Source organism: Ambystoma mexicanum, chromosome 2p, assembly GCF_040938575.1.
Source record: "Ambystoma mexicanum isolate Mex_15411 chromosome 2p, UKY_AmexF1_1, whole genome shotgun sequence".
NCBI lineage: Eukaryota > Metazoa > Chordata > Amphibia > Caudata > Ambystomatidae > Ambystoma > Ambystoma mexicanum.
Genome location: NC_090923.1, coordinates 318,603,673 through 318,630,019, shown reverse-complemented (window position 1 = coordinate 318,630,019; position 26,347 = coordinate 318,603,673).

Sequence of the window (26,347 nt, the reverse complement as noted above, 5' to 3'; positions counted from 1 at the left end):
GCACTAACGAGAAAGGACACGATCTGGAACTGGGGCCCACTGGAGCAGGCTGCGTTGGACGACATCAAGGGTGCCCTGGCACCTGAGGACACCATGTCTTTCTTTGATCCCATGTTACCATCGGAGATTATTGTTGACGCCAGCCCGTTCGGACTGGGCACCGTCCTGACCCAGGTAGACCCTGATGGGGGCATCCGCCCGGTGGCATACGCCAGCAAGGCCCTGTCTGAGGCGGAACAACGATACTCGCAAATTGAGCGGGAGGCACAGCGGTGCTCTGGGGATGACGACACTTCCGACTCTATGTCCTCGGACGCCCGGTGATGGTCGTGACGGACCACAAACCATTGCTGCCTATCCTGGCGGGGTCATCATCCAAGCCACCCGCGCAGATTGAAAGATGGATGCTCGCCCTGCTGGAGTATGGGGTCACTCTGGTCTATCGGCCTGGGGCGAATAACGCGGCCGATTACCTCTCCAGACACCCGGGGGCACCCGGTGGATGAGACCCGGACATTTGCGCAGAGGAAGCCGAAGAACATGTCCGGGTGGTAGTGGAGGCGGCGACACCGAATGCCATGCCTCTTCAGCTGAGGATGAGTGCTTTAACATTCTGAAGCAGTCCATGCAGCAAGGCTCCTGGAAGTCGGTGCTGGAGGCCCTGGCAGGGCGCACTCAGGAGGCCAGGACTGTACTGGAGCAGCTATGGAAAGTCCGGGAAGAACTATCATTTTCAACGTCCGGGCACCTGCTCAGGGGTGATCGGATTGTGGTGCCCCAGTCGAAGGTGGGCGACGTGATTGCGCTGGCACATCGTGGTCACCAGGGTGCCGCCAAGACGAAGGCCCGCCTAAGGCTGAATGTGTGGTTTCCGGAACCCGAGTGCAAGGTGGATGACTTTGTGGCGGCCTGTGTGTGGAGTCAGGCGGCTTCTCCACTACAGCGGGAGCCGGAGATAGAGGCGATGCCTCGCGGGACGCGACCATGGGAGGTCGTCCATGCGGACTTCGGCTCCACCACGATGGGCACCCACATCTTGGTACTAGTTGACGAGTATTCAAGATATCCAGAGGTGGAATTTGTGGACTCAGTAGCGTTCAAGCACGTTGTGGTCACCGTGGAGAAAGTATTTGCGGCCCATTGATTCCCACAGATGCAGTTCCGCACCATTCCAGAGCGAACGGGTTTCGGAACTGTTGGTGAGCTATGGGGTGGTGCACAGGAAGATCACTCCCCTTTGGCCAAGGGCCAATGGTGAAGCTGAACGGCTCATGAGGACTCTAAATAAGACCTTTAGAATTGCCCAGGGGCAGGGACAGCCGCTGCAGAGAGCGTTGTACCAATTTCTGAGGGTCTATCGCACCACGCCCCACGCATCCACTGGAGTGGCCCCGGCGGAGGCACTGTTCAGGCGTTGCCCGCGTGGGTTGCTACCCAAAGTGGGGGAGAAGGAACCGGGCGTGATCGATGATCAGCAGGTCGAGGCAGACCGAAGAACACGGATCGAGCAGGAGAATGCTCGGAGAGGGCTTCGCCCACAACGACTGGGACCAGGTGACGAGGTCCTCATTCGTAACAGACATCCACATGGGAAGCTCTCTCTGCCCTATGAGCCAGAACCGTTGGACGTTGTCGCGGTCAAAGGGTCCATGGTAACTGCATCGGATGGCCGGTCTACTGTCACGCGCAATGTCAGCATTTTCAAGAAGCTATGGGATCCAAGAACTGACCCGCCTCCTGAGCTCGACCCCGGGGAGCTCCCAGAGAACACTGATGAAACACCGTGCCTGCCTGAGTCTCCGGCCAGACCAACACCTGTGGACAGATCACCCATGCCGGAGGTGAGCAGGAGGTACCCCCAGAGGGCTGGGTGAGGGAAACCTGCTCACCTCACCGATTACGTACTTGGACATTTGGCTGACTACTGTAGTGGTAATCACTGTTGAAGTAAGGGGACCCGGGTGGCTGGTAATAAAGGGGTGTTTCTGACAATGGGGAATGTTAAAGTGTTATTGTTATGATGTGTCGTGTGCAGTGCATAGTTGTAGTGCGTGTTGTTGTTCTCCTGGAAAAAGGAGGAGTGTGGCGCTGCCCGATGATGGGCACACACGCGGCGGCGTGACGTTGCACGTCGCCGCGTGCAACATAAATAAACGGGGTGTTTCCCGGCCGCGCAGAGCGACCGGGAAGCCCGAACAGTGAGGACGCGTGTGGAAGTGTCGTCCTTGCTAGATGGGGGCTACGGGACCGCATGGGGGCATGGAGGAACCCTCAACACTAGGTGAGGCTATTCAGGGTGCATCGAAGAGGGCGGTTATGGAGCATAGGTTGCCTGCAACAGCACATCAATTGGGCATTGACTATGGGCAATTCGGCATCTGGAATACTGAGGTGAGAATGGCAGCCAATTCATTTGCCATAGAGCAGGATTAGCAGTTCTCTTCAGGCATTCTCCATTCCAAAACACAGTTAAATGTTGTGGAATGTGAGCCTCCATTTAGAAATGAACCAAAAGGAGGACGTACAGTAGAATGAGGAACACTCATGCAACTAACACTCCCATCATAACATATTTCACGTATATATTGCAGGTTTCTCGGGCTATCCACTGCTGTCATGGATGATGACACCCACCAGGAACCCTGGAGCACAAGATGAAGTGGCTGACAATGAGGGTTCTCATAGAGGACACACTTTGACTGCTTCAAGGAAGATTCAGGTACCTCCACCAGACAGGTGGGGCATTCATATACAGCCCAAAGAAAGTGGGTATGATTGTCATGGTCTGTGCAATTCTTCATTGCGTGTGCATTATTAGGGAGAATTCTCATCTTATGGCTAATTTCCCTTACCTATAGAGTCCTGCAGCAGCTTTGTTGGATTTGAAGGGTTGTTTTTTTCTCCTGCTAAGAGTGAGACTCTTTTTCCCACTCTTAGACATTATTGCTATGTGTGTTCTAGGCTATTTTTGTGTTTAATATCTCTGGGGTTTTTCTCACCTCCATAGGAACCATCTTTATTCACATGTGTTACACAGCACCCTCCGTGCAGTGACACAGGGGTGTCGTAGCGACCCCCAAACATAGACTCCATATCCTGGGACTGACTACTGTCTCCCAGGGCATGTAATGTCCCCATTGACTTTACTAGTCAATTTTTGTGAACTAAACCAGTACAACCCATCTTACTATGGAGGTACTGGGAAGGGTTAATAGTTTTTCCCTTCTGTTCATTTTCGAGAGGGAACCGTACAGTCCCTCTCTCAAAAGTTTCTGGCTGGTGGCAGTGGTTACTACTATAAATATTCAACCACAAATATTTTCCCTATGGGATTTTCCAATTGTTCGAGGTTACCACATTTCTGACAGCCATTAACATACCGCCGGTGTATTTTAATATTAACTTTACTCCGGTAGGTTTTATTTGCCAGAACTTTAATATAACTTCTTTCTCGTGTCTTTCTCTAAACTCCTGACCCAGGTCGGGGATCATTTGTTCGTCCTTTTGGTGGGCTTCTGCCAAGAAGCCCTCCTTTCGGCGCCACTGAGTCTGGGGTAGGTCCATTGTGTGGGAGGGGGAGTAGGACCCCTGGACAGGGTTGCCTCAGCAACCCATGTCATACTCTATCCTGATAGGCTGGAGGGTCTCCCGCCAAGATGACCACTCCGCTGTGTGAGTGACAGCTAGGCTTTATGAATGGGGATCTTTTTGCATAAAAGCAGGGTCCTGAGGACTGGAAGAGCAAGACGTTGCCACTGGAACTAAGAAGCCAAAGAGGAGAGAAGCCAAACACATCTGCAACGACTGAACCATCGGTGAAGCCCTGCTGCAGCGTCTCACCACTTTTCTCCACACGACGAGAGAAGATCTTCATCTGCAAGAGCCTTCTTCCCTTGAGATGGTGGGGCCAACCAGTTTGCCAATCACCTTCCCGGACCTGCTGTGGTCGAATCACCAGTACCCTGAACTCGGAGACCGGATAGCCAGGCATCAGTCCACCCGGACCGCGATTTAAAGGAGCGTACCTTTTATTTGTCGGGCAGCACCGCGGCTGGTTTCATCCCTGGGTAGTGCAGTAACTCGAACCTTCCTCCACGACGAGAGCCTCTCTTCCTCTGCTAGATCCCCCGAACTGCAGGAACTACCAGGAATAACCGCCACCGCAGGAGCCACTTCTTCATTTATAAGGTACATTGTTCCGCCATGCCGCCCTTTCTGCGTGGTAGTGCTAAAGGTGTTTAAAATCCTTTACCTACCTGTCCAGTTGGCCGCTCCTCTCTCTTAACATTGTATTTCATCTTCTGCATCCACCTTTTTAATTGTTAACCAAAGACTTGACTGCAGCTTCAAGAACATTTTGCTCCTGGGCCCTTGCCCTGTACCACTGACTCTGGCACAGGCCTATTGACTCTGGCTAAATTTGTTAGAACTGCCTTCTCTAGATTGCTTCTCAACTAGGACTGTGTGGGTACACCTACTTCTTATAACCACCTTTTCCTTCCCACTTTTATAACCTGTGAAGTGCCATTTTGCTCGGTTTTCATTTAAGTATTCTTTATGTTAAAGTGCTGCCTTGCCTAACCTTGTTCACAAATTTATGGCAAGTGTTGCTAGGGTGTGTAAGAGATATTTCTGTATATCTTGTGTTTTCCCTCCCTTGTGAGAAATTGCTAGAGTGCCATTTGTGTTTGGTGTGCACTGTGCCGTTTTGCTCAGTTTTCACTCTTGCTCAAACTTGTCTACAATTTCACTAGGGTGTTATGTATACTTTCATTGACTGAATTTAACTTGTTTAATAACTGTGATAAATGTATTTAACTAGAAGTGTGTAAAATAAACATATATTCTTTTTAATACAAATCTTTGGTCAGTGTTTCCTTGTGCCATAGTGCTGACGGCCTATTCTGTAAACCCTGAATACTGCTCATCTCCCTCTTGAGATAAGTCTGACTGCTCAGCCACAGCTGCCAACTAATTCTTTGTGGTACAGACTGATACCAAAGGGGATTTATTGCTCTCACCTGTAGTCCTAACCTTCTGTAGTGCTCCCTTAGGGAACTGCACAGGATTCTGCCTAACACTGGTGGCAGAGGTGGGATACAAGTATTGGATTTACATTTTCGAGTTCTGCTAGTACCTTGGTTCAAATAACCACAAAGCTAACTATCACAAGTTTATTTTAAACAAAATCAAAAATATGGAAAGTTACAGCCAGGAGACCCTCCTTACTAATCCTGCTGATTATTTAAGGGATCTGTGTAGACCGAAAGGTCTTCCTGTCAAAGGCAAGAAATTAGAAATGATTGATAGACTGTTAGAGAAACAAAGTCTGGTTAGTGGCGCTGTAGTGGCCACTACTCCAGCAAATGTAGCAAACATTGATTATGATAATGTTGTCTCTCTCTGGCCCTCTACCTGCTCAAAGGCCTCAAACTGTGGCTACTGGACCTTTATCAAGTCCCACATTAAGTCCTGAATTTATGTCCCTAGAAAAAATGAGATGAAGAAATTGTCTTTGGAAAATGCTTCTCTCCCCGAATCCTCTAGATCTTCCAGTCCAAAAAGACCCCGGATGCCTAAAGAGATTGTGGGTATGTATGAACCTAAGTTGGATGTATTAGATTAGTTGGCTATGTTTAAATATAATAATGGGCTCCAGGATATCACAGGGAATCAGTTGATCCCTTGGTTATTCTCTAGGCTCCCCCCCTGTTGCATCTGATATGGTAATGGAGTTGGGGGAGGTGGATAGGATGGATTATGAATGTGCGAAACTAGCTTTGAAAGCTAGATTTGGGAAGACTCCTTCCCAGTACCATAAGAGGTTTAGGACCCTCAAAAAGCATGATAGTACCCCTTGGGCTACTTGGGTGAATGAGTGTTTGAAGAACTTAGAGGGATGGATTAAGGGTTACAGGGTTAACACTTATGAAGGATAGAGAATGTTGGAGTCTATCTAAGATGCCTGCTCACCTGAGCTCAGACAGCACTTAGCTGATTCTAAAGAACTAGATTCTAAGAAACTGGCTAAGGCTTCTGACTTGTGGGTTGGCACCAGGGCTACTCACAAGGATTCAGGGATCACTCAGAAAAAGGATGAGGGAAAGCAGCCTAAGAAAGACAACAAAGAGAATTCAAATAATTCCAATTCCAAAGAGGCCCCCAAACAAAATTCTAAGGGTAATCCCCAAGGGAAACCTATTCAGGCTATTGCACCTTCTGGTCCTCGACCAGAAGGAGGTTAGAACAAGCCACCATTCACAAAGACATTAGAGAAATGTTATGTGTGTGGCTCTACTGACCATGTGAAAGTGGATCCCAGATGTAAGGGTAAACCTTCAGGGGTCCACACTGTCTCCTTAGCCTTCGCTCCAGAGGAGGAAGTACATATGGCCAGTGGAAACTTTCAACTACTAGCTGAAGACCCCATTGGAGTCTCAGCTAGTGTATCTTTATTATCCCTGGGGTTGTGGGAACAACAGAATTTAGTGGTGTATAATTCTATCCCTCCTAATACTATAGAGTATTATAAAGACAGTGTCCTAGTCAACGGTCAGGAGACTCCTGCCATTAGAGACACTGGGGCCAGCATAACTGTGGTGGACAAATCGTTTTTCAAGGTGGAGGATGTTGCTAAGGCACCCAAACGCCTCACCAATTTAGCTGGAGGGCCTGTGCAGATGCTTCCCCAATTACCAGCTCTCATCCAGTGCAATGAAATGACTGTCAGGATACCTCTGAGTGTAAAATCTGAAGTACCAGGAAGGGTGCTGTTGGGAAATGATCTGGGAAACCTGGGAGTAGTGTCACGTACTCCCAGACCTCCTAGTAAGAGATAACAGGAGTTTACCAGACCTGCAAGGGAGAGGACCTTGAGGGGCTCTCCTGAGTAGATGATAGAAAAAGAAATCACTCCTCCTCCACTGCAGTTACTAACTGCTATTTCAAAGCAACCAGAAGCAAAGGGGAAACCCAAGACTTCAAAGAAGAAACCAGCAGAAAGCACTCTACTGCTGCCAACCAGGAAATCTCCTAGGTTGTCAAAAATCACACCTGTGATTCCTCCCCCAGCTGAGGCTGAGAGTGAGGTACAACCCTGTGTGGTTGAACTAGAGCCTGAAGATTCAGATCTAGTAGGAGGCCAGGAACCCATTTGAGATCTTGACCCTGTGGACCATCCTGAGCTGCAGTCTTTACTGGCAGAAGATGGCCCCAACAGGGCAGACTTCAGTAGGGGACAAAGAGAATGTCCAACTCTGGAAGGTCTTCGCCACCGGGCAGCTTCTCAGCTTGAAGGGCAAGAGCCTGAGAAGTATAGGTTACACTGGGAAAGTGGCCTCTTCTATAGTGAACCGACAGAGTCAATCCCTGGTGACTACAAGAGACTTGTAGTGCCCCAAGAAATCAGACTCCAGTTCTTGCAACTAGCCCATGAGATACCTTTGGCTGGTAACTTGAGTTTCAAGAAGACCAAGGAAAGGCTCTCTCTCTACTTCTATTGGCCTAAAATGGGGGCTGAGGTAGATAAGTATTGCAAGAGTTTCCACACTTGCCACACATCTGGTAAAAGTGGCTCCAAGAAAGTGGCACCTTTAGTGCCTCTCCCTCTAGTGGGAGCACCATTTGAGAGGGTAGGAACCGACATTGTTGGTCCCGTTGATCCTCCAACATCTTCAGGCAACAGGTTTATACTTGTTGTAGTAGACCATGCTACTAGGTATCCTGAAGCAATTCCTATGAGGACTGTTACAGCTCAGGCTGTAGCTAAGGCCCTCCTTTGTATTTTTTACCAGGGTTGGGTTTCCTAAGGAGGTAATATCCAACAGGGGGTCAAATTTTATGTCCCACTACATGAAGGCCATGTTGAAAAACTGTGGAGTTACCTACAAGTTCTCAACGCCTACCACCCTCATACAAATGGGTTGGTAGAAAGGTTTAACAGAACCATGAAGAGCATGATAGGAGCTTTAGAAGATCCCCTTAAGAAAAAGTGGGATCTCCTACTGCCATGCCTTCTCTTTGCATATAGAGAAGTCCTTCAGGATGGAGTGGGTTACAGTCCTGTCGGGGGGAAATTCTCCCGGGGTCGGCTGAGCCGTCCGCGGACCTCCGGGCAGGGAGGCCCCAACTCCTCCCGTGTATCCCAAAAATGAGTATGAGGCACACGCAAGAAGCAAGGTGATTCTGCTGTTTATGGGTCAAGGATCGTACGCGTCTGTCCTGACACACACTCTTCATCCTGGGCTCGCAGGCCCTTTTTACCTTAGTATGACGCGCTACTTGCGTCACCTGGGAAAGTTAGCAAGAAACCTATCGCCACTCTGGATTGGCTCCTCGAGTGGTAGGGTTAGTATAGCATACGTATAGAGAGCATTGTTAGTGGTTGAGGGTTAGTCAGGTGGTATACTTGGGTTGTCCCTTCAAATTGATACATGAAAATTGTTACATGGAGACCCCTGAGGATTGGTCAATGTTAGTGGCATCAGTGATAAGAGCCCCATGTTCTGATTGGTCCACACACAAGCCCCCCAGTCTGGGACCATCGCTGTTCCCAGCTCGCGGTGCACCTGTCATTTGCAACAATGTTTCACTATGGGTATGTACAGACAATGTGAGATTTATTCATGTGCTGGAAGGCCGGCTACTCCCACCTCTGCAGATGTCCTTTGAGACGCTTAATAGTATCTGCCTGAGTCTTGAAGCGGGGAATCCAGGCGTCTCCCTCCTCCCGGGCCTGGCACCCTGTCAGGTTTGGCTTGATCACGTGAGGTGGGACCGTGGTTGAGGCAGAATTCTGCACAATTAATATTGTATTTTCCACTATGTGCCTGGCTTGATTGCAGGTGTGACCTTGGCGTCGGCTTGTGGCATGCGAATTAGCAACATTGTGCCCTTGACTGTCTGCTTTCGCCGGGCTCATTCTGCGGGATCAGCAACTGTACTCTGGCTCATATGATGTTCAAGGGAACTCTTGCTTGAGGCCTACTTGGGCCTGGTGTATAAGTGGAGCCATCTGATACACAGGCGCTTTAGGTTATGGTATCATATTGCTTTATCTCCAGTATCGTGTCTTCATTATACTTTTCATTATTGTGGTTTTAGGAGAAGCGTGAGCAAACTTTTTTAGATGAGTTCATTGTGCGGCTGGCGTTTCTGCATTTTGAGAAGCCTATGTGAAAAATAATGAAGATGCGCGTCTGTGGGTGTGTCCGTCACCTACGTCGTAGCACTGAGTATGTTCTTCGTGTTGATTGGTGTGGGAGTGTCCAGTGTGTATGTTGCACGGGTATTCTGACCGTTGGCTAGGTCGTCATGGCATCTCTAACGAAGTGTTGAGTGAGTGCTGGATGATTCAGTCGAGTCCCTCCATGCCGCAGGCGTCCGCAAGGGTATGGCAGGCTGGCGGGCACGCGGGTGGGCACGTGGGAGGGCACATCCGTATGTTCTTGTACCAGGGTATTTGGTCGTCTGGTAGATGAGCAAACTCCTCTCGTGGCTGGTGCCTGGGCCGCGATCCTCTAGGCCAGGGGAGGGAGGGGATTGGTGGGAGCCTTTTCTTCCATTCTCCCACTTCAGTCCCCCCTCTGGTCGACTTGTCGACCACAAACATATCCTTTTCCTTATCTCCTCTCACTCTCCATATTTTAGTTACTCCTCCCAAATGTCCATAGTGGTTCACATGGTCTTCAAATGACCAATACATATATACACAAGTTCCTCCAGGTGTGCAGTATACCCACTTCCCTATGTAGCTCCATGGGTTTCTTGGGTTTTCGAGCTTCACAGATGGTGGGTCCAGATGGTTGGTGATGATCTGGTTGCGCAACTTCTCTCTCTCCTTTATTATTATGCCTGTGTGTTGACCGTCATCTGCTGCCATCAAGGGGTGCATACCAACCATTTAGATCATCTCGTCAGTGGTTCGTGCCTTCCGGGCCTTCCAAAATCTTATCAAGATCAGTGCAGCTCCAGCCAAAATAATGCATCCAACTATAACCTTCAGTCCATCTGACAGCCAAGATGGCATCCACAACCATAATATCGAAAACCAGCTGTCATCCTTTTTCACGCCTTTACTTTCATCCATCATTTTGGAGTGCATCTGGGCCAATTGTGGTACTGCTTCTGTCAGTGTACCATTGTCAGCATCGTTAGCAGGAATAAATGTGCAGCATGATTGTCCTATCTTTGCGCAAACTCCTCCTTCCATTGCTGTGAGGAGGTCCAGTACATATCTGTTCTGTAGTGCTACCATCCTCACTGCTCGTAGTTCTTCTTTTATTGCGTTGAATCCATTTACTGTAGAATTAATTGTCATCATTAGTTCCCATCTAGTTATCTGGAGCCATTTTGCGTTTGCGTAAGCCTGTAGTCCCGGATGTATTATTGAGGAGAAGAACATTGCTGCTCTGCTGAATAGTCTGTGTTCTGGCGGGATTGAAGTGAGTGCTGTTTCCGACCGTCCCCATAGGTAATTTCCTGTCAACGGTTCTCCTTGTCTTTTCTTTCTATTCAGGACAGTGTTGTTACCGCTGTTTTGGTTTTCTGGCTCCTTCTGAGAGTGTACAGATCTCTTCTTCCTCTTGTTTCCTTCATCCATTTTGGGAAAGTTTGCCACATTCACATGTTTCTGGTGTACCACTAGTGATGGTACATTGACGTGTACCATTGTGCATATGCCATTCCACAGAGGGGGCAGTGTGTGGTATGCCTTGTCTCCGCAGGCCCAGTAATGGTCCATTACCACTGCTGTTCCTGCTCCCCCCTCAGGTAACTCCGTCACACTTGCACAGTTGGTGTTGTATCCCACGTCCACTTCTCCTTTATGTTGGTAGCATAACTTAGGCGCAGTCAGCGGCAGTATTGTTATTGGGTCTTCATCCTTCTCTATCCACGTTAGCAGGGGTACGTACTTGACCCAGGTCATCCAACATCTGTTGTTGTGTTCAGCACTACTCTTAGTATCCTCTCTCATTATCATGTTGCTGCCAACCACTCCTATGTCCCATTTGTCACCCAGGTACACCTTCCCTGTTATTATTATCAGTGGTCTTTCCCAACATCCTTCTTTACCAGGAACTTCAGTGGCGTACCAATCACATGGTAGGTACTGTAATATTACTTTCTTTGTTTCTCCTTTTTCAGGGCCGCTTGTTATGTATCTGAATGCTTCAGCGTGCAAACTGGCCTTGTGGTAACTCAAGTAATCCTTGAGGAAGTTGTTTTCGTACGGGTATGTGTCTCGTGTTTTCCATACCAGGTGCACCGTGTTCCCTTGAAATCTCCCTTTCGTTTGGAACAGTGCCAAATATATTATACATCGTGCTGTTTTTTCATCAATTTCCGTGGCAACGAAAGTTCAGGAAGCGCTCATGGCGTATGGGATCAATGAGCAGACGCAGCAGCTGTCTTCTGTTGTCTGCTTACCTATTTGAGTTATGTGTTGGTACCACATGTTGTTCGAGACGTGTGCTGAATCTTGTATGTAGTTGTCAATACCTTTGTTGTCTGAGTATGTGCTGCGTTTAACTCTATTTCCCTTGTGTGGGATTTTGCTAGTACCACCTGACGTAACACCTGTTGCAGCCGGGGGTGGGGGTATGTTAGATTTGGGAACAGCCAAAATATGGATAGCACAACTGTTCTGCCATACAGAGGCAGCCAAGAACCCGGTGATCATCAAAATCCCTATCATTTTTATTACAGATGCTAATCTCACCGGCATTTTGCTCTTACCTTGCTGCAGTCCGGCAGCTAATTCTTGCGACGTTAAAGTTGCCCGCCTGAAAATTCTCAATATGCTCGTTATTAGTGTTAGTTGTTGTTTTCAAGCTCTCCCTATCAAGTAGTCGTTCAGTGCCCAGGCGAAGAGCTGTTCCCACGCCAATCTAAGTGATCTATCTCTTAGGACAGGCAAGTAAGGGTGGAGATGGGGCATCGACTGTTCTATGGCCAAGAGAAATGCTGTGTAATAGACACGTACCCTCCTTCTTTTTAGGTACTTTGGCCTTTTTATGTGATAGACAAATTGGTGTGATAATTCTTCAGGGTAGTTATCGTCTGATGGTAGCATCTACTCCTGGGCAGTGAACTTTGTTAGTTATTTATTTTCTTAGCAGTATAATAATACACGGTACCTGCATGTGCGAGAGAAAAAAGAGAACATTCAAGTGTTTACATGTGTATATGTGCAAAATAATGTCCTTCAGTTGATTTACTGCTGCAGTGGGAGGGACATCGATAGGCAGGGGGTTTAGGGTTCAACTGGCGGAAGTCTCTTTACTCTTTGATCGTGTGACCATGGGGTGGGCGGTGTGGGAATTACCCTTCTCTATGCCAGTAGTTGTCTCTGGGGAATCTGGGGGGTGGTGGGGTAGGGAGACACTTGGGCCGTTGGCTGTGGTAGAAATCTCTTCCTCCGTCGGTGACGCTGTTGTTGTTCTTCCAATGGCCCTGTTGGTGACGCTAGGGCGGGTCTGGAGTTTGCAGATCTTTACGTCGTGTAGGTGATTCCAGGCACGTTTGTCCTGTAGCTTTACTGCTCTTGTTGATACTTCCTCTACCAGGTGGGGGCCAGTGAAACGTGGGCTGTTCCACTTCCTGTTGAAATTGCGGAGTAATACGTGGTCACCTTTAGCAATTTTGCACAGTTTTTCTTTTTCTTGTTCTCTGTCCTCGTCTTCTTGTTGATCACTCTTAGACCCGCCTCGCGTGCGCTTGAGCTGTTGAGACACAAACACTACACTAGTAATCAAAGAAGACACATATTGGTACATTTCATCACCAAGAACAGCTGCAGTGCTTTCATAGTCAGTGAATGCTCTTGAGGTTGGCGTCAGAGGAAGGTGCATTTGACGTCCGGTCACCACCTCGTGAGGGGTGAGGTGGTGGTCGGAGCCTGGTCTATTCCTCAACTCAAATAGGGCTAGTGGAAGGCAATACAACCAACTCTTCTTTGTTGTTTGCTGTATTTTTGCAATTGCCTCCTTTAGTAGGCCATTCAGGCGTTCGCATATACCGTTGGCCTGTGGGTGATATGCACATGCAAATTTATGCTTGATATTCAGTAAGGATGTGATGTGCTGAAACATTTCATTGGCGAAATGCGGGCCATTGTCTGACCGCAGTACCTCGCACACTCCCCACCTGGGGAAGACTTCCCTCACTAGGAATTTAGCTGCTCTGAATGCGTCTGGGTGTGAGCAGGGTCCAGCTTCAATCCACCTGGAGAATGGGCATACTACTACGATCATATACCTATTTCCTTGACATACGTTGATCATATCAACATAGTCAATATGGATGTGTAGGAAGGGTCCCTCTGGCCGGGGTATAGTACCTTTTATCACCTTCAGTGTGTGACCAGCCGTGAACTGTTGGCATGTGAGACAATTGCTGATGAAGTTTGTCACATGGGAGTTTAACTCGGGGCAGAACCAGTCTTCCCTAATTCGTGCTGCAATGACCTCCTTCCCTGTGTGGGCTGGGTGGTGTAGTTGGCTCAGGGCGGTGTTCAATAGTGTCAGTGGCATTACCATCTTTCCAGTGTTACCCTGGCGCCATAGTGCATCAGTTGGTGACATTGTACATCCTCTTTTTACCCATATTTCTTTTTCTGCCATTGGTGCAGCTGCTTGTAGTTCCATTATCTGTGTGGCCGGGAGATGTGTGTACCCTTCTCTTATCAACATCTCTTTAGCTATCCCCCTCCCTCTTCCTCTCTCTGACTCTGGGGGGTTCCATATCTCACCAAAATATGCAGCATACTTTGCATGTGCGTCTGCTGCTGCATTTCCTTTTGAGACATGATCTTCTCCATTAGTGTGTGCGGTGCATTTGACCAATGCTAACTCTTGGGGGTCATTTATTACTTCAATTAGTTCAGCCAACAAGAGAGCATGTTGTACTGGAGTGCCGTCTGCTCTCCTAAACCCTCTTCTCCTCCATTTTGACAAACCTGAGTGGACTGTGGATGTGACATATGCACTGTCAGAATATGTGGTCACTCGTTTGTCAAAGCTTTCCTTCAATGCCAAGATCAGTGCAACTAATTCAGCTGCTTGAGCAGAGTAATGCTGCGGTAATTGTACACATTTCATCGCCACACACACCGGTACCTCCGTCATTTTTACCACTGCCGCCCCAGTTCTCCTTATACCATCACTTTGGTCAATTGTTGATGACCCATCAATGAACAAGAGCTCACCTCCATCTAGTGCGTTCTCTTCAACCTTTCTAGTGCATGAGTATATTTCAGTAGTCTGCGTACAGTCATGTACATAGTCTCCTTCCTCAATTACTTCTGCTATGAACCTTGCAGGGTTAACATTGCTACATCTAACAATAGATAGTTCTGGTCTGGATAAAATTATCTCATAACCTGACACCCTCTGCGTGGTCAGTGTGGACTTAGGCTTGTTCAATATAGCAAATAGTGCATGTTCTACAAACAGTGTGGTTGAGCACCCCATGGTAACTGCTGATGCTTTTTCTACCGCAAAGGCAGCTGCGGCGAGACCTTGTTCGCAGGGGAAATGTCCTAACATCACAGGATCCAGGTGGCCGCTGTAAAACGCTACTTGTTTGTAGCCCATGCTTGTTTTTTGAGCCAGTACTGCTTTCATCACTGCTGAGTCGCAATGTGAGAATATGAAAAATTGTCGTTCATAATCTGGGGTGGCCAGTACCGGGGCAGTGGATATTGCATCCTTTAGTTCATCAAAAGCCTCTTTCATTTCCATTGTCCACCCCAACCTTTTCTCCCCTCTGTTAGCTTCTTTTAATCCCTCAAGTAGGGGTCTTATGTATGAGCTGTAGTCAAATACCCATGCTCTACAGTAGTTGCATAGTCCCAGGAACTGTTGTAGTTCCCTTACTGTTTGTGGCAGGGGCATTTTTGAAATGGCTTGTGCCCTTTGTGGTGCAATCTTTCTTCCGTATTGGGATATGAGCTGACCAATGTAAAGTACCTGTTCCTGACAGTACTGTAATTTTTCCTTGTCTACCTTGTAACCCTTTTCAGCCAGTATTGTCAGCATCTTGACTGAGTCTTCTCTGCATCTCCTCGACTGGTGCTGCAAATTATTATGTTGTCAACATATTGCAACACTGTGCTTTCCACTTCAATGTTACCTAAATCCATCTGTATTACTCTGTTGAATATTGAGGGTGACTCGCAGTACCCTTGTGGTAGTCTGGTGTGTTTCCACTTTGTGTTTCTGTAAGTGAAGCTTGTCAGGTCTTGTGAATCTGGGTGTAGGGGTATTGAGAAAAAAGCATTTTTGAGATCTATCACTGTGAATCGTGATGCCTCTGCTGGGATGCCGCACAAGATTGTGGCCGGGTTTGCTGCTATAGGGTATTCTGCTTCCACTATGTTGTTCAAAGGCCTGAGGTCCTGTATGAAGCGCCAAGACCCCCCCTTAGCCTTGCGCACTGGGTATACAGCTGTGTTACATGGTGATTCTGATGGGACCAATATGCCATTGTTAATAAGGGCCGTTATTGTTTCATATATGCCCTCATCTGCCTCTTTTGATAGTGGGTATTGTTTCACTCTGGGTAGTATTGCGCCCATTCTCAATTTTATCCTTACTCCCCCAATGCTTTTTATGCACCCCACGTCATAGGGACTGGTAGTCCATAATGATGTGGGTACTTTTGCCATATCCTCCTCAAGGAAGGGAACTGGGGTGGACGTGGGTGCCTCAAGTGCCATTGCAATTTTCTGTGCCACTTGTTTGTACGTCACTCTTAGCCATATTTCTACGCTCATCATGAACACCATTTCTCCTTCTTCCTTTTCTTCCAAGAAGAGCTCCTCATCTGACACCTGGGTGAGTCTACATCCTTCTGCTAGTGCTATCACCGCCCTCCATGCTCTTCCTTCTCTGTCTTGGGCATGTACTGCGATGTAATCAGCAGTTGCTATTATACTCTCTATGTTCACCGAAATCACCTTTCCCTCTGGTTCATTTGTTGGCGTTTCAGGTCTAAACAAGTGGGCTGCTGGTCTCCTCCAAACTTTTCCTTCAATCCCTGGCATCCATGCAAATGCCATGTCTGTCCCGTATTGGAACAGTTCACCATCCACTGGCTCAGCCCTAACCACTGTCTGTCCACAGTATGCTTGCATAATTTGTCGTGCAGTGAGCATGTTAATTCCTGGGGTTGAGCAAATTATGCCGTCCTCCGTAAAGGAGATCGTCATATTCAGTCTGCTCATGATGTCTCTCCCCAGTATATTTACTGGTGAGTCCCTAGAATACAAAAGTGGGACTGACATCTCATAATCCCCTATAGACAAGGGAATGTTATCAGTAAAGGGAACCAACCCCCTAGCCCCAGAGAATCCTTGGGTGTTCATGGCTTCACCTGACATCTTAAACTTACCTTCCCTTATGCAGGACCGGGTCGCCCCAGTGTCAACAAGGAATGATAATTTTTTGTCACCTATCGTTACCTCTATGCGTGGTTCCTCCGCACTATTAGGTGTTACCGACAGGATGGGACACACCAAGGCCGTCTGTGGGCTGTCCTATTGGGGGTATAATGATTGACCACTTCCTGTGTAAGGGTTGTATCCCAAGACCGTCACCCTACCCAGTTGTGTTTGCTGTAGTTGTGTATTGGTAAACGATATGTTATTATCTTGGATTTGTGCGGGTTGTTGTACCTGCTGTGTTTGGGGTTGTTGTGCTATCGCTACCTGTTGTTGTGGTAGTGGATATACCTGTGGCTGTGGTTGTGTTACCAGTTGTTGTTGTCCATTTCCCCGTTGCAATGTCTGCTGTTGATGGATGCCCTGCTGTTCCTGTGTGTGTCCTTGTTGTCCCTGTTCACTCCATGATGGTGTGCCTGTTCTCACTCTGCATGTGCGTGACATATGCCCTACTAATCCACAGATCCAACACACCGGTGGTTCCCTGTTCTGCCATGGGAAGTTTCCTGTGTTGTCCTGGTATACTGGTTGCCCGGTGGGGTAGTAATTTCTAAGTCCTCCCACCTGCTGTTGTGTATTATATCCGTATCCTCTCCCTCTCATTATTCCTCCCCGCCCCCTGTTGTAATTATAATACCCAGCTCCTGGTGTTGGGTATCCTCCTCCCATGTTAGTTGTGTATGGTGGGAGTGGCGGCTGCTGTTGTGTTATGATCTGTGATGATTGTATTTGAGAGGGATCTTGTGCAGCCACTACTTGTGTGGGGTTTTGAGTCATTGTTTTAGGTGTGGTTATTAGTGCACCTTCCATCGTATATTTATTAAGTTTTTTCTGTACTAATTTAGCCTCTTCCGTTTTTCTATCCTCTTGCCATGTTCTACAATGATGCACTATCGTCAGTTGTATTTCTGGCCATGTTTTTGCTTCCATCCCTACTACTTTCTTCAGTTGTTTCTGAACTACTTCTGGGAGCCCTTGTATTAGTATGTGGTAAAATATTGCTGGTGTCTTGTCCCATTGCTCTCTAGTTTCCATGTGCCATTTCTCTTGAATTTCCTGGATATAATCAACAGGATCTTCGTTGTCACGCATCTTGCGCGAGGTAATTGCTCCTATGTCTGATGTGTCTGGGTACTGTACCCTCAGTGCCTGCCATAATACATGCCTGCAGTTTGCGAATGGTGCCCCATCGTGTGATGTGTTTGTTATTGTGACCCCGGGGAAGCCCGCTCTTTTCCAGATGTCATCCGCTGCATCCCCTAATATTGATATTAGAAGGCCCTTTACATCCCCCACTGCCAACTTCTGTCCTGCAGTGTGTTTTTCCATTTCATATATCCATTTACCCGCACCCCCACTTAATGATGGGAGTCTGCACTTTATATTTTCCTTGTCTGCATGCTTCCAGGGGACGTATTGTGGTCTAACCCCTCCCCTCTCCAGGAGTGGCATTAGGTTGTGTCCTTGTTGGCCCTTTGGGTCCCAGACAATCGAATCTGTGCACCCCTCCTCTTCTTCTCTATCTTCTATGTCGTCAATGGGGTCCATATTGCACGTAGCTGTTTCGCCTCCCTCTCGTCCCTTTCTTATATTTTTCCCTTTATTTAATATGGGCGTGTGTGTTTGCTCTCTCTGCCTTCGTCCAGGGAGGTCTCTAAGCTTCCCTGCATAGGGTGTCAGTTTGTGTGGGAAGGGTGCTATTCTAGACGGGGGGTAGTGAAGCGTGAGGTAGTGGAGCATGTAGGACGGGATGGTGACGGTGTGGCTGCACGTGTCTGCTTTTTCACTATTCCTTGCTCTTCCTCCTCACTTCCCTCCAGTTCTTCCTTTCTCCTGCATATCCAAGGTGATTCTCCGTTTGTCCGAGTGATATATAGTTTATCTAAGCTTTCCCTTCCACTCTCTCTCTCTTCCCTCTCTAGCCCTCCTTCTTCCTCACTGCAAAAGTCCTCCATTAATGGCAACCCCCAGTCTGTCTTTTTCCCCTTAATCGTTACTGTTTGTAAGTCTATTAAGTCTATTCCTTCATTACCTCCTTTGCCAATTGTTCCCCTTTGTTGTGATGTTGTTGCTACTTCTGTGTCTCTGTATATGTACTTTCTTTCTTCACTCTCCCCTCTCCGCTCTTCTCTCTCCCCTTCATTTTTTTTCTCTATTTCCCTACCAATTTCTTCTCTTTTCTTTATAAATTCCTCCATTGCTTTAATACTCATCTTTTCCATTATTCTTTCTTCTTCTCTCTTTCTTTCCCATTTCGCTCTTTCCTGCTCTAATAGGCCCTCTATCATTCTTCTTTCTTCGTATTTCCTTGTCGTTTCTGATAGTAATTCTCTTCTACATATTTCCAATTTCTTTTCTTCTTCTTCTTCTTCCCTCATCTTGTCACGCAGTGCTGCTCTGGATACCCTTTCTGCTGCTGCCTTCACCCTTTCTGCTTCTCTCTTTTTCTCCTCACTTCGTTCCCTTATTTTGTCCAACTCATCCTTGCTTTCTTTCTTTTTTTGTGCTCTCTCTCTTTCCTCTTTCTCGAGCTGCTTGATCACTGTATTCTGCTCATCCCTTAATTCTGCTAGTCGTTCTTCCAACATCTCTTCCTTCTGTCTTAACAGCTCTTCCCCCTTTCTTTTCCCCTTTTCCCCTTTCCCGTTGCTTCTCCTTGTGTCATCCTCGTCCATTTTCCTCACTACCTCATCCTCCTCTTCAGTTAATGAACCTCGTAATTTTAATAATACCTGCGCGGCTACCAACTCATCCTGTCCTATTCCTGCGATCTGTTCCTGGCCAATTCCTCCTTCCCCTGCGGGCATTTTTGTGCAGGCGGATCCCGTCGTGCTATTCTGTTCCCTTCCTGTGTGGCTACCTGAGGCTGTATATGGTGGCGGGCTGTATGGCGGGTTCGAGTACCCCTCAGCCGCCCTCAATTGAACCATGTCCCGTAGTTCTGTTAAAGGATATAACCCCCCTTCCTCCTTTTTCACCACCTTCGCTAGGGGTATATCGCCGGTCTGTTCCTTTTTTATTTCCTTTTCACTTATGTTGTTGCTCTTCTCTCCCTCTTCTCCATTCCCCATGTTCTGTGGGCTTTCACTCTCTTTTTCCCCATTCTCTCCTTCCTCTTTAATCTTTTCTTCCTCCGTTGTTCCACCCATAATAAACATTCCGTTTGGTCCTGGTCGGGACCCTTGGAACATTCTCCATAAGTTAAACACCTCTACGTGGTGTGTCAACTTCTTCCCCTTGTATGTGTTATGCAGATAGGTCAATAGCGAATGTTGGGTATATGGATCGAAACTACCATTAGGTGGCCATGGTGTCGTCATTTTGTTGTCCGTCCCCTGTGTCCATTCAATGCTATACTTGATCAGTTTCTCCCTATGGGGCGATAATGTTTTACATATGTGTTGTAGCGGGGTAGTGAGGGTGTTCCCCCACCCTCCCGATCCTGCCCCGTATGACATGGTAGCTCTTTACTTGTTGTCCTTCCTCTATTTGGTAGCCGTTATCTTTCTGACAGTTTATAATATACAGCCTCTTACCTGGCCCCGTAAATTTGGGGACTTGTGATGGTCCGATAACCAAAAATTAGTAAAATATAGCATTCACGTTTGTATATCCTTTTCTTTCTTTTCCACCCTTACGGCCCCCTGCGGCCGAGGCGCACGTGGCCCCCTGCGGCTGCGTGCCCCTTATTACGTTCTTATACAGCCGCCCCACTTCCACTTGCTCCTCCTCCCTCCTTTACACTTGCCGTGGCCGGCGTTCTCCGTGCGCAGCCGCGCCCCCTTTTCCGCCTTTCCCCCGGTCAATTCACTACCGTTTACCTTCTTTTCCACTCCCTTACCACAACGCCCTTCTCCCCCACTTTCAAAAAATAAAAATGTCTTGTGCTCGAGATATCCTATGAAAAACCCTGCTGGTGACGTCACCGATTTCTTCAAACTACTGGTAATTTCTTCACATGTTTTTTTTAAAGTTCAAAATATACTTTCAATCCACCCCCGTTAACCCCACAGCTGTCTTCCTGTCACACCTGGAACAAGGTAATCAACAATATAATCGGACTGTGCACGCTGCGTCGCCTCGCGTGTGATACGCTCCTCGACAGGAGGGCTTAACCAGTCAATTATCTTCCGTATTGGGCAACCAGCTAGCTACCGCCTACAGGGAAACGTCATCTATCTATCGAGTTTCCTGCTCGATCAATAGGGATCCTCATCTACTCATTGATCAACAACCACCAAATCGTAGAAAACCGCACACGCACACACACCCTTACACGTGGTCGCGACCTAGGCCAATCAGTGTCTCCGAGCGATCGCACGCAATATTTTCGTGCTCCGCCCCCTTCTCTCCCGTAATCGTAGCGGACTGCTCTCGCACTTGTCCGGCTACCATTCATTTCATTGCCAACACTAATTTGTCAAACCCTCGCCGCGCACCTGTGCAACACCTCCCGCCTCCCTCAGTCAATTTTACATTGCTTGTTGTGCGTGGCATACTCACCAAGTGCTCTTGATGTTGGGCCGCTCGACCGCGTGCACCCCTCCAAGCGGCTCGCCACCTCCCCTCGTCTGGACCACGTCTGGACACTCGCAAACCGCGGGCGGGATACTTCTCAACCGGCTCCCGAAGGCCAATATCCGGATTGCGCTGTCCGGTCTTCTCGCAGTTCCGCGATGGTCCTGTAGTCCTCAAAAGGGGGCAGCGGCAGAGGGGGCCACGCCGCCGGGCCTCCCCGCAACGGGAGCACTCGGAAAAATAAAAATAAAAGCAGACCTCAAACAGATCTCAGCAGTGCCTCCAACTTGTCGGGGGGAAATTCTCCCGGGGTCGGCTGAGCCGTCCGCGGACCTCCGGGCAGGGAGGCCCCAACTCCTCCTGTGTATTCCAAAAATGAGTATGAGGCACACGCAAGAAGCAAGGTGATTCTGCTGTTTATTGAACAAACGGCAGGGATGGGTCAAGGATCGTACGCGTCCGTCCTGACACACACTCTTCATCCTGGGCTCGCAGGCCCTTTTTACCTTAGTATGACGCGCTACTTGCGTCACCTGGGAAAGTTAGCAAGAAACCTATCGCCACTCTGGATTGGCTCCTCGAGTGGTAGGGTTAGTATAGCATACGTATAGAGAGCATTGTTAGTGGTTGAGGGTTAGTCAGGTGGTATACTTGGGTTGTCCCTTCAAATTGATACATGAAAATTGTTACATGGAGACCCCTGAGGATTGGTCAATGTTAGTGGCGTCAGTGATAAGAGCCCCATGTTCTGATTGGTCCACACACGAGCCCCCCAGTCTGGGACAATCGCTGTTCCCAGCTCGCGGTGCACCTGTCATTTGCAACAATGTTTCACTATGGGTATGTACAGACAATGTGAGATTTATTCATGTGCTGGAAGGCCGGCTACTCCCACCTCTGCAGATGTCCTTTGAGACGCTTAATAGTATCTGCCTGAGTCTTGAAGGGGGAATCCAGGCGTCTCCCTCCTCCCGGGCCTGGCACCCTGTCAGGTTTGGCTTGATCACGTGAGGTGGGACCGTGGTTGATGTTATACAAACAAGGAACTGACCATATCCCATCAAAAATATTACTCTTTTTACACACTGTTTTTTCGTGTGGTGCTCTACGAACAAAGGCTGAAAACTAGTACGCCTATAAAACAATAAATGTTGGACCCAAATGCTCTGGATATCTAATTAATTTGATATCTCAGGCTACCCTGGAGCATCGAGTGTTACTACCTTGGAGCAAAAGAAAATATATAGAGAAAACTGCTGTGATAGCTTAGTGGCTATTTTCAATTGTACAGTTGTTGTTTAACAAATAAACATGATCTCCCAAAGGAGCATTTACAAAAAAATGGTACTTTCAAAAATCGAAACCATGAACATTAAAATGCACAGTGAATTACATCAAATACTATGGAACATACATTCTGGTATTTGACAAGAAATAAACATTTTCAAACAAAAAACCATCCACACAATGAGTGATTGAATCCACAGCCTATATGATGAGTTGAAAAAACAAAATGAAGAGAATAAAACAACAAAAAGCAAAATCCTAACACATCCTGATTTTGTGTGATAGGGCAAAGCAACCAAATGCGACCCCCACCAGAGTCTGATGTATTGGTGGCCTCGGCCAAAGGACCGATTGAAACGTCCTCGGGTTTGGAGCCCAGGGCATGTGTGGTTCCAAACTAATGCCAGAGGTCAGGTCCTCCTGATGACTTGGAGGGTCAGCTGGTGAGAGTTTATCAAGAGAACAATCCTAGGTCAACGTCGGTGGTTATATTCCTGCTGATTTGAAAAATGGGCCGTATAGCAATTACGTGTCCAATAAGACGTTTCGGCGGGCAGTGAAGGCTACCTTCATCTGGACCTGCGGATGTCGCTCTACATGGGAAAACAGAGCAAAGGAAAGAAATCAGAAGGGGAGAGTGGGTAAGAACAAATCACCCCCAGCATCTCATCAATCTATACATGCCTAACAATGGTAGAGCACGTGAAGCACAAGTATTAAAAAAGGGGAGGGTTCGAGAAAGAAGGAGACATTAAGCTTTAAAAGGTTGCCAAAAGGAGAGAACATTTGGCACCTGTAGGCTGGCATTACCCACCTGAACAGAGAAGAGGGGGAAAGTGGAAAAAAGCTCCAATGGTCAGGGTGACCAAGGAGGCGGCCCGTGCCAAATTAGCACAGGTACTGTATGGAACCGTGGTTCCAAAAAGGCTGGTGCCTCCGTGGGGTCCCGGAACCAGTCGAGCAGAGGGTGAGTTAGAGACCCAATGTATCAAAGCTGGGAGGCCTATCAAGGGAATACAAGAAACAGAGGAAAAAGGATCAGAAAAAACGGAAGCATCTCTAAACTGCATCCGTGCAGGTCAAATAATGTGTAGCACCGGAAAATAGCAGAAAGGCAACACTTACTACAGACATGTTGTAATTCATGTCAGGATCCGTTGTGTGCGTCAATCAGTCAAACCTTGTACTTGCAGGTAAGTGGATCGTTCCAAAGAAGAAATCAAAGTGTAGCTGGAGATCCTACAGCAGGAGCAGACCAAAATGTTGAAGTGAATATGAGGCTGCTGGCGATGGCTATATGAATGCTAACATAATTAAGAAGCAGACTAGGGCAAGTAGTGGCTCAAACGATGTATAGACCACATCCATGGAGGGGAAAGGGTCTGTGGTCCCAGGGACTAGGATGGATAAGGAGAGAGAAGGGGCATGTTGACTCAGTAGGGGGGAAGCAGGGTGACCCCATTAGAGAGGAAAATGCTAGAGCCCTAGCGGTAAGGTGCCTACCCGTCTTCAAGCAGCGTGTCGAATGAAGCCGTCGCTGTGAGGAAATCTCGAGGATGCGCGCCGGTCCGCATCCCGTGTCGCAAGTGAGCAGTGCACAATGAAAAACACTGCTAAAAATGCTGAAGCGCGCGTGATTCGCTTGAATGTGAGGGGAGAGCGCGCATGCGCGGGTGTAAAGACACCGGTCCCGTAAGTGCGGGCACCGCGCATGTGCGGGAACAGAACCACTGATCCTGGGAGGGCATGAGCACAGTGGCGAGCTCCTGTATCGGATGAGTGGGCGCATGCGCATGGCACAGTGCCGTAGTGTTCTAGTCGAGCGCATGCGTCCCAAGGGGCAGCGCCCATGCTGGCATACGAGTCAAGCCCGGAATGAAGTGAGGGAGGAAAAGGAAGAAGAGTAGGGGGGGGGGGAAGAGAGAAACTCAGACAGCTGCCACGAAATGGTCAGTAGAGCAGAAGCTAGCTCCAGTATAAAGCCAACGGGAATCACCGAGAACAGAAGGAAAGTGTGTGCTCAACTGGGTACATGAAACTGGTGAGTGCCTGATGTGAGGAACTAATCAGGGGGCTGGGTCTGTACAAGCAGAATAACAATGTAGTGGAAAATCCACTTTCTTAAAAAACAAACACCATACATAAAAGAGGCTTCTGGTAATTTAACAAGGTTTGTATCAGAAATGATCAACATTGTAATACAAATTCGAATATTACAAAGGAGTCTCACGTTGTCAAGTCACAGTTGGTACACATGTTAATGAATTCAATCATGCAATAAGTAACAGCAAACAAGAGGTCGGAGACACATATCAACAACAGCACATGGGTACATTAGGAACCAATCCAAACCAAAGAGAGGGGAGGAGAGGAGTAAGGGGGTGGTGTGGGTCATGCGTGTAGTGGAGTGGCCTCACTGAAGGCCCTGGCCCCATACATCCACACCCTGTATGTCTTGTCACAGAGAATTCAAACGGACAAGATCAACATTGTATATCAACACTAAGGTCTATAATCCACAACATTGGCCTCATTCAGTCCGTGTTTCACGGTATCGAGTTTGAAAACCCACCAGGCTTCCTTGTGGTTCAGTGTATTAGCAGTGTTGGTGTTGCCTTGGACCATATCCACCACCCACCATTTCATGTCATCATGACTATGTTGGTATTCCACATAATGACCAACTAATGGGGATGTGTGAGTTTTACATCTGATCCGTGAGCGATGCTCCACTATTCTTTTGTGCACCGGTCGGCTTGTCTGGCCCACATATTTAAGTCCACATGGGCATTCGATAAGGTAAATCACGTTCTGGCTTTTGCAGTTAGAAAAGTGGCGGAACACCCACTGTTTCCCTGCGATGGCGAAACTTTTGAGTTTGATGGTGAACCTACATACGGAGCAGTTGCCGCATGGGTGGTGCCCAGTTAGATTCCGTAGATTCCAGAGTGTGTTTCGTGAGGTAGCGCTGGTAAATCTGGCCTTAGTAAGGTGTTCTTTGAGATTTTTGGAGCGTTTCAAAGCCATTCGGGGGAATGGTTCGTGTTCCAGATTTAATTGGACTAATGGCCAGAATTTTCTGATGGCCTGTTTTATTTGTGTAGTTGCCTGGCAGAAGGTGGTAACACAAGTCATTTTAACCTCCTCTTCTGATCTGGGTTTAGGTTGTAGTAGGACCTCCCGGGGGGTATTCAAGGCTCTCTTGTAGTTGTTATTCACCAGTTTGCTGGGATACCCTCGGTCTAGAAGGCGTTCCTTAAGTTCAAATCCATGTTGGCGAAAGTCGTTTTTATCTGTGCAATTCCTCCTCAAGCGGAGGAATTGCCCATATGGTAAGTTGTCCCTCAAATTGCGTGGGTGTGAGCTGGTATAATGCAATAATGTGTTTCTATCTGTCTGTTTCTTGTATAATGAACAAGACAGCGAACCTTCCTTCTCGCTGATTTTTAGGTCCAAGAAGTTGATATTGGATGGACTAGATTCAAGAGAGAATGATATAGACGGGTGACACGAATTGAGCCACTGTTGAAAGTTAAGGAGAGAATCCAAACTGCCTTCCCACAGGAAAATTATATCGTCTATGTATCTTTTCCAGTGGCTGATGTTGTTGAGAAATGGGTTTTTAGTATCCAATATGAAGCTTCTTTCGAACTCTGCCATAAAAATGATGGCAAGGCTCGGGGCAAAGGCAGCCCCCATGGCCGTGCCGCTAATTTGCAAGTAGAAGCGTTCGTTGAAACAGAAAAAGTTCTTGGTCAGTGCTAATTCCAAAAGTTCAATTGTGTCGATGTGCCGGTGTCTTGGCTCGTATTGGCTCAATTCGTGTCACCCGTCTATATCATTCTCTCTTGAATCTAGTCCATCCAATATCAACTTCTTGGACCTAAAAATCAGCGAGAAGGAAGGTTCGCTGTCTTGTTCATTATACAAGAAACAGACAGATAGAAACACATTATTGCATTATACCAGCTCACACCCACGCAATTTGAGGGACAACTTACCATATGGGCAATTCCTCCGCTTGAGGAGGAATTGCACAGATAAAAACGACTTTCGCCAACATGGATTTGAACTTAAGGAACGCCTTCTAAAACGAGGGTA